Below are 12,613 nucleotides of genomic sequence, written 5' to 3' on the forward strand. Positions count from 1 at the left end.
ATGTTTGATTGCTGTCAAAGAGTACCCCAAGATAGGGAAAGGACTCAACCACCTCGATTTTCCCTACTTCTGTATGGAGGCTGGATAATTTTCCTCAAACACCCCCCTCCCGGCAACAATTGCATACGGTTTTGACTGGTTAACCTTCATGACAAGAGAGTCCATGAAGGCACCATACGTGGTAATTAGATGACACAGCTCTAGCCCTGTTCTAGCAATAAGGACTGCGTCGTCTGCATATGCCAGAATTGGGAGCTGGATAGACTCAGACTCGGGGAGATTAGGGGTTACACCCAAGAGGGCGTTCCCCACACCGTTCGTATAGATGCAAAAGAGGAACGGCGCAAGGACACATCCCTGTCTTACCCCCCTTAAGATCTTGAAAAGGAGGGTACTTTCCCCGTTTTTCCTGTATCTGACCGATGCTGATGCCTCCGAGTATAGTTGCCGGATGAAATCAATTATTGGAGGGTCGATCCCCATCTCTTCCATAATATACCAGAGCTTTGACAGGTTACACAATTCACCCAGAAGGTAGTTGATGTAAAATAGCCACAGTATATTTAAGGCTTTATCTAAGGTTAGACAGTCAAGGATTATTTTTCTAGTAAATCAATCTCATCCTGGGCCCAAAGTGAAATCCATAAAAACAAGGGTTTCACCAGAAGGAGATACTCTACAAATTGCAAATTTACCTCATTGTGAACTATGGTGTTTGCTGCACATGGTGGCAAATATAAAAACGTTTTTAAAAATTATTTTGCCTCAATTTGCAGGGCATGACCATTGGCATGACCCCAGAGAACAGTTCCATAGGTTGCCATTGTCACGCCCTTAGCTTTATAAATAACCACCATTTCCTTAATGGGTCGGCTACCCAGTTTGGAAGCAAACTTAAAAATTCCCTGGGAGACCTTTCCCATTTTAGCTCTGGTATTTAATACACGCTAAGTCCATGAGCCGTTGCCCCTCACCTACATCGCTCATGACATCTTCTATAATATCATTGATAATATCAATGCAACGTTTGCAATTGAATTATTGATGAGAAATCTGTGCATGGTGAGACTGCAGGTTATAGTTACCTTAGGGCAGGAGTTTTATTTACTTGTGATAACTACAAATGGTAAGTTTAAAAATGTACGTCGTTACTCAGCATTTCTCCTAACTATAACGTTACTTAAACCTTTGTTTTTTTCAGTGAATATATATATATATATATATCGCGCTCAATTCCCGTCTTTCCTCCCCTTCACTCACGATCGGGTGCTCAATGGTGCGGTGACGGAGACCGCACGGATCGACAAAATCCTCAGCTCGCGGCACAAATAAATGGACCAAGCACTCACAGGAACGGGGTTCCCAAGATTTATTCTGGGTTCTCTCACACGACCAGACGCGTTTCGGCTGTCGCCTTTGTCAATGGTGGCCGGCGCCGGTATGAGACACACTTAAATCTGTGTACATTGTTAAACACAAACAAAGGACACCAACCTTACTTAGGTCAGCGGTGTCGGCCATTACTAAACATGTTGTTTGTTACAGCATAGCAAATGTGTATCAGTGCGAATGTGTGTACATAGGCATTTAGCATTCGTACAGCAATCAGTTAGTATTCTGCCCTGAATGGGCTTTAATGTACACATTGCTATAAGTTTCAAATGAACCAAATTCAAATTTTTTTTGCCCTGAATGGGCCTAGGTTCCTAATACTAGTCAATCTGTATATTACCAGTAATGATCAGCCGCCCTAAGTATCTACACTGGTTGATTGATTCCAACTCTTAATGTGATGTTAGTGTCCTTAATAGAATGAAAACTTCTTTTCAAAAGGAACATTCACAAAAGCAAATATTTACAAATTGAACTTTACAGATGTACTGCCATTTCCTCACCACTGTTGAGACCTCCTGGTTTCTTAGTCTGGTTGTCAATGATGTGTCTTGACTCCAATCTGCGCAATAGTAACTGTCTGTTTCCCCCTCTTACATTCATGGGTACTTGATCTATACAGATCCCTGTTGCTTTGGTGACACATCTCAAAGTGTCTGGCCACTGGATAGGTGACATCCCTGTTCTGTAATGCCCTTAGATGTTCTAGAATCCTTATCTTAGTGGGGTGGATAGTACTGCCGATGTAACGTAGGCCACACGGACATACCAAACAGTACACCGTGTGGCTGGTGTTACAGTTCATCAGGCTTTTGATTATTTTGGGTTCTTTAACTCCTGGTATTGCATATTCCAACACTTTCTTGCTATTCTTACATGCCCTACACCTGAGGCATGGAAAGAACCCCGCCACTCCCCCAAAGGGTTGAACTCTTTTCTCAGTGCCGCAATGGCTCTGGACTAGAGTGTTCCTTAGGGATCTTGCTCTCCTGAATGTCATTAGGGGTGCTTTAGACAGGTCCTTCCCTATTATTGGATCTGACCTCAAAATGTGCCAATTTCTTGCAAAGATTTTTCTTATATCAGAGGCATCATTTGAGTAGTTAGTGATCATCCTAAGATTGTTAGCTACAGCAGCTTTTGCTTTTCCTTTTGTTTTTCCCTTCTGCGCATTGCGATCACAACCCACTATCAAATCCTTTCTAGATTTCTTGTCTGCTTTGGATTTTGCCTCTTCTAAGATCTCTTTGCAGTAGCCCCGGGCCTTTAATCTATTCATGCTGTCTTCTGCTGCTTTTTCAAAATCACATGTTCGTGTGCAGTTCCTCTTTATCCTAAGTAGTTCGCCATACGGGATACTGCTGATAGTCTTCCCTGAATGGCAACTGCTAGCTTGCAGAATAGAGTTCCCTGCGGTCGGTTTCCTGTGCAGAGATGTGCATAGCCTTACATCCGCAGGGAAGACCTTCAAGTCTAAAAAATTGACTGATTCTTTACTGACTTCGCCTGTAAATCTGAGATTAAGATTGTTGGTATTAAGGATTTCAATGTACTCTCTGGCTGACTGTTCTGTGCCATTGTAGACGATAAAAAGATCGTCTATATATCTACTCCAGCTTACGACATTGCTAGTCCAGGCCAAATTACACTCTGCCCAGGCCACCTGCTTCTCCCACCAGCCCACGAACAAGTTCGCGTAACTGGGGGCGAAGCAGGTGCCCATCGCAGTACCATGGACTTGTTTGAATAACTGTTCCTGAAAGAGAAAAATATTATTTCCCAAATAGAACTCCACAAATTCCAATATCATTTTGTTGTGTTCAGCCAAATTCATTGATCTTGTCCCCAGAAACCATTTAACTGCTTCAATTCCCTGTGAATGATCAATGCTGGTATATAAACTTGATATATCAAGTGTGATCATTATGTAGTTCTCATCCCAAATTAAATTCTCCAATTTAATCAAAAAGTCCTTAGTGTCTCTGATGTAGGATGACAGTTTTTTTACAAAATCAAAAAGAAAATAGTCCACAAACCTTGACATATTCTCTGTTAGGCTTCCCAACGATGACACGATTGGGCGGCCTGGTGGACGAGTTGCATGTTTGTGCAGCTTTGGCAAGTGGTAGAAACACCCCCCTCCCGGCAACAATTGCATACGGTTTGCATACGGTTTTGACTGGTTAACCTTCATGACAAGAGAGTCCATGAAGGCACCATACGTGGTAATTAGATGACACAGCCCTAGCCCTGTTCTAGCAATAAGGACTGCGTCGTCTGCATATGCCAGAATTGGGAGCTGGATAGACTCAGACTCGGGGAGATTAGGGGTTACACCCAAGAGGGCGTTCCCCACGCCGTTCGTATAGATGCAAAAGAGGAACGGCGCAAGGACACATCCCTGTCTTACCCCCCTTAAGATCTTGAAAAGGCGGGTACATTCCCCCTTTTTCCTGTATCTGATCGATGCTGATGACTCGAGTATAGTTGCCGGATAAATTCAATTATTGGAGGGTCGATCCCCATCTCTTCCATAATATACCAGAACTTTGACAGGTTACACAATTCACCCAGAAGGTAGTTGATGTAAAATAGCCACAGTATATTTAAGGCTTTATCTAAGGTTAGACAGTCAAGGATTATTTTTCTAGTAAATCAATCTCATCCTGGGCCCAAAGTGAAATCCATAATAACAAGGGTTTCACCAGAAGGAGATACTCTACAAATTGCAAATTTACCTCATTGTGAACTATGGTGTTTGCTGCACATGGTGGCAAATATAAAAACGTTTTTAAAAATTATTTTGCCTCAATTTGCAGGGCATGACCATTGGCATGACCCGAGAGACCAGTTCCATAGGTTGCCATTGTCACGCCCTTAGCTTTATAAATAACCACCATTTCCTTAATGGGTCGGCTACCCAGTTTCGAAGCAAACTTAAAAATTCCCTGGGAGACCTTTCCCATTTTAGCTCTGGTATTTAATACACGCTAAGTCCATGAGCCGTTGCCCCTCACCTACATCGCTCATGACATCTTCTATAATATCATTGATAATATCAATGCAACGTTTGCAATTGAATTATTGATGAGAAAACTGTGCATGGTGAGACTGCAGGTTATAGTTACCTTAGGGCAGGAGTTTTATTTACTTGTGATAACTACAAATGGTAAGTTTAAAAATGTACGTCGTTACTCAGCATTTCTCCTAACTATAACGTTACTTAAACCTTTGTTTTTTTCAGTGAATATATATATATATATATATATATATATATATATATATATATCGCGCTCAATTCCCGTCTTTCCTCCCCTTCACTCACGATCGGGTGCTCAATGGTGCGGTGACGGAGACCGCACGGATCGACAAAATCCTCAGCTCGCGGCACAAATAAATGGACCAAGCACTCACAGGAACGGGCTTCCCAAGATTTATTCTGGGTTCTCTCACACGACCAGACGCGTTTCGGCTGTCGCCTTTGTCAATGGTGGCCGGCGCCGGTATGAGACACACTTAAATCTGTGTACATTGTTAAACACAAACAAAGGACACCAACCTTACTTAGGTCAGCGGTGTCGGCCATTACTAAACATGTTGTTTGTTACAGCATAGCAAAGGTGTATCAGTGCGAATGTGTGTACATAGGCATTTAGCATTCGTACAGCAATCAGTTAGTATTCTGCCCTGAATTGGCTTTAATGTACACATTGCTATAAGTTTCAAATGAACCAAATTCAAATTTTTTTTGCCCTGAATGGGCCTAGGTTCCTAATACTAGTCAATCTGTATATTACCAGTAATGATCAGCCGCCCTAAGTATCTACACTGGTTGATTGATTCCAACTCTTAATGTGATGTTAGTGTCCTTAATAGAATGAAAACTTCTTTTCAAAAGGAACATTCACAAAAGCAAATATTTACAAATTGAACTTTACAGATGTACTGCCATTTTCTCACCACTGTTGAGACCTCCTGGTTTCTTAGTCTGGTTGTCAATGATGTGTCTTGACTCCAATCTGCGCAATAGTAACTGTCTGTTTCCCCCTCTTACATTCATGGGTACTTGATCTATACAGAAAAAGCTTAACAGATCCCTGTTGCTTTGGTGACACATCTCAAAGTGTCTGGCCACTGGATAGGAGGCATCCCTGTTCTGTAATGCCCTTAGATGTTCTAGAATCCTTATCTTAGTGGGGTGGATAGTACTGCCGATGTAACGTAGGCCACACGGACATACCAAACAGTACACCGTGTGGCTGGTGTTACAGTTCATCAGGCTTTTGATTCTTTTGGGTTCTTTAACTCCTGGTATTGCATATTCCAACACTTTCTTGCTATTCTTACATGCCCTACACCTGAGGCATGGAAAGAACCCCGCCACTCCCCCAAAGGGTTGAACTCTTTTCTCAGTGCCGCAATGGCTCTGGACTACAGTGTTCCTTAGGGATCTTGCTCTCCTGAATGTCATTAGGGGTGCTTTAGACAGGTCCTTCCCTATTATTGGATCTGACCTCAAAATGTGCCAATTTCTTGCAAAGATTTTTCTTATATCAGAGGCATCATTTGAGTAGTTAGTGATCATCCTAAGATTGTTAGCTACAGCAGCTTTTGCTTTTCCTTTTGTTTTTCCCTTCTGCGCATTGCGATCACAACCCACTATCAAATCCTTTCTAGATTTCTTGTCTGCTTTGGATTTTGCCTCTTCTAAGTTCTCTTTGCAGTAGCCCCGGGCCTTTAATCTATTCATGCTGTCTTCTGCTGCTTTTTCAAAATCACATGTTCGTGTGCAGTTCCTCTTTATCCTAAGTAGTTTGCCATACGGGATACTGCTGATAGTCTTCCCTGAATGGCAACTGCTAGCTTGCAGAATAGAGTTCCCTGCGGTCGGTTTCCTGTGCAGAGATGTGCATAGCCTTACATCCGCAGGGAAGACCTTCAAGTCTAAAAAATTGACTGATTCTTTACTGACTTCGCCTGTAAATCTGAGATTAAGATTGTTGGTATTAAGGATTTCAATGTACTCTCTGGCTGACTGTTCTGTGCCATTGTAGACGATAAAAAGATCGTCTATATATCTACTCCAGCTTACGACATTGCTGGTCCAGGCCAAATTACACTCTGCCCAGGCCACCTGCTTCTCCCACCAGCCCACGAACAAGTTCGCGTAACTGGGGGCGAAGCAGGTGCCCATCGCAGTACCATGGACTTGTTTGAATAACTGTTCCTGAAAGAGAAAAATATTATTTCCCAAATAGAACTCCACAAATTCCAATATCATTTTGTTGTGTTCAGCCAAATTCATTGATCTTGTCCCCAGAAACCATTTAACTGCTTCAATTCCCTGTGAATGATCAATGCTGGTATATAAACTTGATATATCAAGTGTGATCATTATGTAGTTCTCATCCCAAATTAAATTCTCCAATTTAATCAAAAAGTCCTTAGTGTCTCTGATGTAGGATGACAGTTTTTTTACAAAATCAAAAAGAAAATAGTCCACAAACCTTGACATATTCTCTGTTAGGCTTCCCAACGATGACACGATTGGGCGGCCTGGTGGACGAGTTGCATGTTTGTGCAGCTTTGGCAGGTGGTAGAAACACCCCCCTCCCGGCAACAATTGCATACGGTTTGCATACGGTTTTGACTGGTTAACCTTCATGACAAGAGGCAACTATAACTCACGCGACCGCAATCCTCTGCTGATGACGTCAGATATTACATCACTGATGACATATGTGTCTTTCTGAAAAATAAATATTTGTAATATATGTATAGCTAAAGATTAATGGAAGAAGACATGGGTAAATAAGTGTCTAAATACAGTGATATAATATCTGACGTCATCAGCAGAGGATTGCGGTCGCGTGAGTTATAGTTGCCTGCACTAGCTATAACGGGGGAATTTCATTGGTTTTTTACGAGTGAAATGTCCAGCTAACTATAACATGTGTGAAACCTATGGTTTTTTAAGTGAATTTGCAAGGTTTTTTAAATGCTAATTCGTAACTATAACGTGTGTGAAACCTATGGTTTTTTCAGTGAATATATATATCTATATATATATATTATACAGAGAGAGACAGAGATAGATAGATAGATAGATAGATAGATAGATAGATAGATAGATAGATAGATAGATAGATAGATAGATAGATAGATAGATAGATAGATAGATAGATAGATAGATAGATAGATAGATAGATAGATAGATAGATAGATAGATAGATAGATAGATAGATAGATAGATAGATAGATAGATAGATAGATAGATAGATAGACAACAAGCCACATATCAAAAGTAACAAAAAAATAAGATGAATACAAAACTTTTGGGATGGGACAGTCCTCTGCATGGTGAAAGACTTGTACCTATGCCCAAATATACTGTTGTCTAGATCCTTAAAGCTGATTTATTTTCATACGCAAAAATGGATCATGTGTGTGCACCATGACATAAGCCTGTCTCATGGATTGCGGCCCTCGATGGATAGGGAGGTGCACCCAAAGTGACACCCTCAAATGCTGGAAGGCTACTGCCTTCACTAGGAGTTCAGCGGCACAAGCATGGTGGTGTCAGAACACCGCGTAGTGTTTAGTAGTAGTGAACAGGTCCTTTTTACACTGTGTCACTGGAGTAAGGCTTAGAGGCCCACTCACCTTTTTAAACATTCTGTTGCTATGTGTTTAACTCACCCCTGGCCTACATCGGGTAGATGTGGAGTGCTGCAGGGGAGAAGTGACTCTGCGCTGTTTTTATGTGTGCTGGGAAGTGTTCAATACAGGGAGAGAGCAGTACTGTGCAGTATATGTGTGTTTAGTGCATGTACTGAGTGTATGTATGCTTGTTGGGAATATAATCTATTCAAGATGTAGTGCTATGCTGTGCGTGCATGGAAGCATATGCTGGTTGTATGTGTTTGTGTGAAGTACAATACATGAAGGCTGAAGTGTTATGCCGTGTGCACATGGTGTGTGTACTGGCAGTGTGTGTATTTGTGAACAGCACCCTAGTCCAATACAGAAAAGCAACAGTGCTGAACAGTGGGCACAGACTGAATATGTCTGCTGAATGTAGGTGTGGCTGTAAGGGTGCAATGCATGGAGGTAAAAGTGCTGCATACTAGGTGTACTGTGACTGTACACTGAGAGTAAATGTACCTGCAATGGTATATTACATGTAGGACCCTGAGTTCCATTTTTGGAATTCAAGGTCTGCCTGATGAAGACACGAGAAGTGGAGGAATACCCCCAAACAGATTTGTGTATTGCTCAGGCCTGGGCGTAGTTCGCAGAGTTTTGCTACGCGGAACTCCGCGAAGTTACAAAAAACTCTGCGAAGTTCCGCGAGTCGCGGAGTACAGTGCGAACTGCAGTTTGTGCTTGTATTCCTGCCACTCGGGTAGAATTTCTACACTCCATGAGCTCCGTGGAGTGTGGAGTGCAGAAAATTCTGCAAACTCCTTGCACAGAGCGAAGTTCACCGCCCATGCCTAGTATTGCTACATTCCTCTGTGCTGGGTGGGATGCACATTGGAGGAAAGGAGGAAGAGACTCCCCCTTTACACTTCAAGAGGTTGCTCCTTGATTCAGAGATCGATCACAAGGAAGGTGCCTGGACACATCACAGGAAGGAGATGAGGCTGATAAGGGAATCATAAAGAGTAGGGCTTGGAGCCCAAGATTAACCTTTTAATGCACATATCACTGTCGCTGACATCCAGGTGTGAACTCTGGTCACCTCCCTGAAGTGTTGAAGGTCAATCAGCTTCGGTGTCTTGCCAGACATCCTTTCAAGAAGAAAGAAGAAAAAGAGAAGTGACCACTTCAAAAGAAGCAGAACTCAAACATGAAACCTCAATGGCTCAGATCCTAAATTCCATTTTGGTGTCTGTAAATGGACTTTCAGATGAGGAGGTTGAAACCCCAAGCTGCCTAGTAGCCAGACAGGCTGTGTGAGGAGAGGAAGCTGTGCAACATTTCTACACGCCATACACGTTGCCCGGCATAATACGCTGAAGAGTGACACCTCGACACTGGAGGAGATATCAAATAAGAAGAAGTTTGGGACACGCTGTCCGTGGAAAGATTGTTAATTGTGAATATTACTTTTTGAAATTGGAAGCACCTTTCTTGGCATATGATTTTATGAACTTATTGTAGACACTGATGATTTAAGGATTCACTTTATAGTAACAGTTGCTTAAGCCCTGAGGAAGTCTTTATGGAAATTGTAACCATAAACGAAACACGTGTTGGCTGTATGATCCAAGAACTGAATCTGTGTTCTAACAAGTCCCCCATGAGAGACTATGGACATTGAAAATAAAGACTTGGAATGAATATTGGATATTTTTACTTTTTATGAATTTATGTTTGGAACATTTATGTTATAGAGACTTATACTGATTGTCATTGCTCAGGGAAATAACTTTTGATTTAACATTTCTACATGTGCCCAGGACTGTGGGCAAAGGCCTGCTAGTCTCCCTGCTGGGTGAAGGGACATCACCCAGGGAAAACCAAGTTCAACTGCCCTGGAGCCTACAGCACCAGCGCCTGCCTGCTTGCCAAGATCAATGTGCCCCGTGAGGAAGAGGAGAGCATTGGAGGGAGTGAAGTTCATTGCAGAGACCTGCCAAGATGACTCCCTAAGTGAGGTGTGAGGGAACAGCTGTGCACTGATTGGGTTGTTGCGCATGTGCAGTGTTGATTTGGCAGCCCCGTAAGTCAGTAGAGAGCTGCTGTAGACTGAGCTGTAAGATAGTATTATGCAGGATTTGCCAACTCTAAACCACCTCACTGCTGTGACCCCTTATGCCAGTGGGGGCCACTGGTAAAGTTGCTACTGTGAGAGTGTTAATCTCATAACCGTTGTGTTAGCAGCATTGGCACCAGAGCAGTGTATGCATGTATTGTCAAGTACACAGCAACCCCATATGTAAGGAGGGGCTGCCGCCACCAATGCTGCCAAGAAGTTGTGGACTGTCATCTGAGTAAAGACTGAGGCTCCGTTCGGCGGGTCGAGCCTGCACAGCAAGAGAAATGCCCATAACAGAACCCTAGTACTGCAGAGGATGCCGTGAACAATGCCGCACCCTCGCTGTGCTCCAGTCTGGAATTGTAGAATTCAGCAAAGGTTACCCCCACCTAGGGAAGGTTGCCTCTCCGCTTCTTTACAAACTGGTCTGATAACTGTAGCACTTCGGCAGTGCCACTCAGGAGAGCGATCCTGCGCCACCGAGCGCTGCCGCATGGGCTGGGAGAAGCCTGACTTTTTCGAGAAGAATCAGAATTTGCGGGTGCTTGCTCTGAGGGCACCCGCTACAATGCTGAATGCGTCCATGCTGTACGGTCACATAAAATATAAACTGGGCCTGATGGGCCCCGGGGGACTTGCTGCTAATGGTGCTGCGGCACTATAGACACTTTGACTAATTTGTAAAGAGTCAAAGAGGAACTCTCGAGTATGGCCTACTAGGAAACATTCTCTGCACGCAGCCACCAGTGAATGGGGAATGCCCCAGACCACTTTTTAAGCAGGAGGGTGGGACAGGGATTTGCCTGACAATTACAAGTTCTCAACCTCAAGGAGATTTTGTCATCACTCAATAATGTCAATATTCCTTTGGATGTGAAGAGTTAGAAATTAAATACTTATTTTTCCTTATAAAAGCAAGTATTTGACTGGACCTTGAATTATTGTTCATACTGTTAGCACTTTGTGTTATGAGTCGTGTTAACTTACCAGTATCCACACTCCACCCCCCCTCCCCACTGGAGGCTTTAATAATAATACTTTATTGTTTGATTTCTTAAAACCATTACAATATAAACGCGTTCAATTCATTCATAAAAAAACCAACTCAATAAAAAAGTACAAAGCTGTGTTTTTCTTTTAATTCACTAAAACAATGTAAGCAGTTAAAATTCAGCTAAAAGGTCAGATTCAGATCGGCAATTATTAACAGTCAAAGGTTCTGTCATGGGACCTGTAGACAAAAAGCCGCTCTGCTGAAGTAAGAGAGATTCAGCAGCTCTAGTATCTTGCAACAGTTTTGACGCTTTACTGACAAATTTGGTGAACCCAATGTTCAGCTTTGTGCTGTCCGGGTTTAAGGCAGCTATTATGGCTTGGCGGCATGAGCGAACTTCTAGTCTGATCCATTCTTCTCACAATAGAGACCATCTGACTGTAAGCATTGCGGGACATACACAGACTATGTGTTCAATTGATTCGGAGTAATAGCCCCACATCCTACCTTACATACTATTGTCGGAACAATGCCATTCAGGAAGGTTCTTCAAACAATGCCATTCACCCATCCTCAGTGCTAAAAACTTTTGTTTCCAGTAAAGTGCGAACGTGCTTGCTAAGTAGGGTGACTCAACGCCTGGTTTAAAATTGGAAATCACTGCCCATGCGTGCTTTCTCTTAGACAATATTGCCCTGTCTGAATGAAAGGACCACTGCCGGACGCTCTTCTTGATGATCTCCTTTAGCGCCGGCTGTGAGTGATTTGTGTGAGGGATTTGTTCCCCAGAATTCCTTAACTCCAAGTAATTGTAGGCAGTGATCCAAATGATGTCGATATTTCTGGCTAATAAGGCTTTTTGATATTTCCTTCCAAAGTCTGGCCTCCAAGGAGCCCTCCCGGCGTGGCGCAACCTGTTGAAAACCTTTATTAATGTGCCAGCCTCTACGCCATGATGGTCTACTGGGCCTAATTCGAGACGAACTTGGGCTGGCGAAGCTGATTTTGGCAGGCGGAACGCACGTTTATAAATTTTTCATTGTTAGTTTCTTCAATAAATTGCTTGTTGAGCCCCTCATGGTCTCGTGCCCGTACAACAGAGAATTCGTTATCTTTGAGTTTCTTGTTGTGTAGTGGAGCAATTCAACGAGTAACCTCTGTAGGCCTACTTTTGTTTGGCTTAGCAACACCAAATCGTCAGCATACAGCAGGTTACTGATGTGGGTTCCGTCTAGTTGAGGGGGGTGGCAGTTAACGCTATCAAGTATTGGGGATAAATCCAATATAAACAAGTGAAAAAGGAGTGGGGCCAACACACAGCCTTGTGTGACACCACTTTTGGTTCCGATCTACCTAGAGAAGTGGGAGCCTTCACCCCGCTTGATTCTAATCCAGGTTTTCAAGTGGAGTTGGACTATAGCGTGTAGAAGGGTCGTTGGTATGCCCCAGGACTCTAGTTGTTG

This window comes from Triturus cristatus, chromosome 2_1 (assembly GCF_964204655.1).
Source record: "Triturus cristatus chromosome 2_1, aTriCri1.1, whole genome shotgun sequence".
Classification (NCBI taxonomy): domain Eukaryota; kingdom Metazoa; phylum Chordata; class Amphibia; order Caudata; family Salamandridae; genus Triturus; species Triturus cristatus.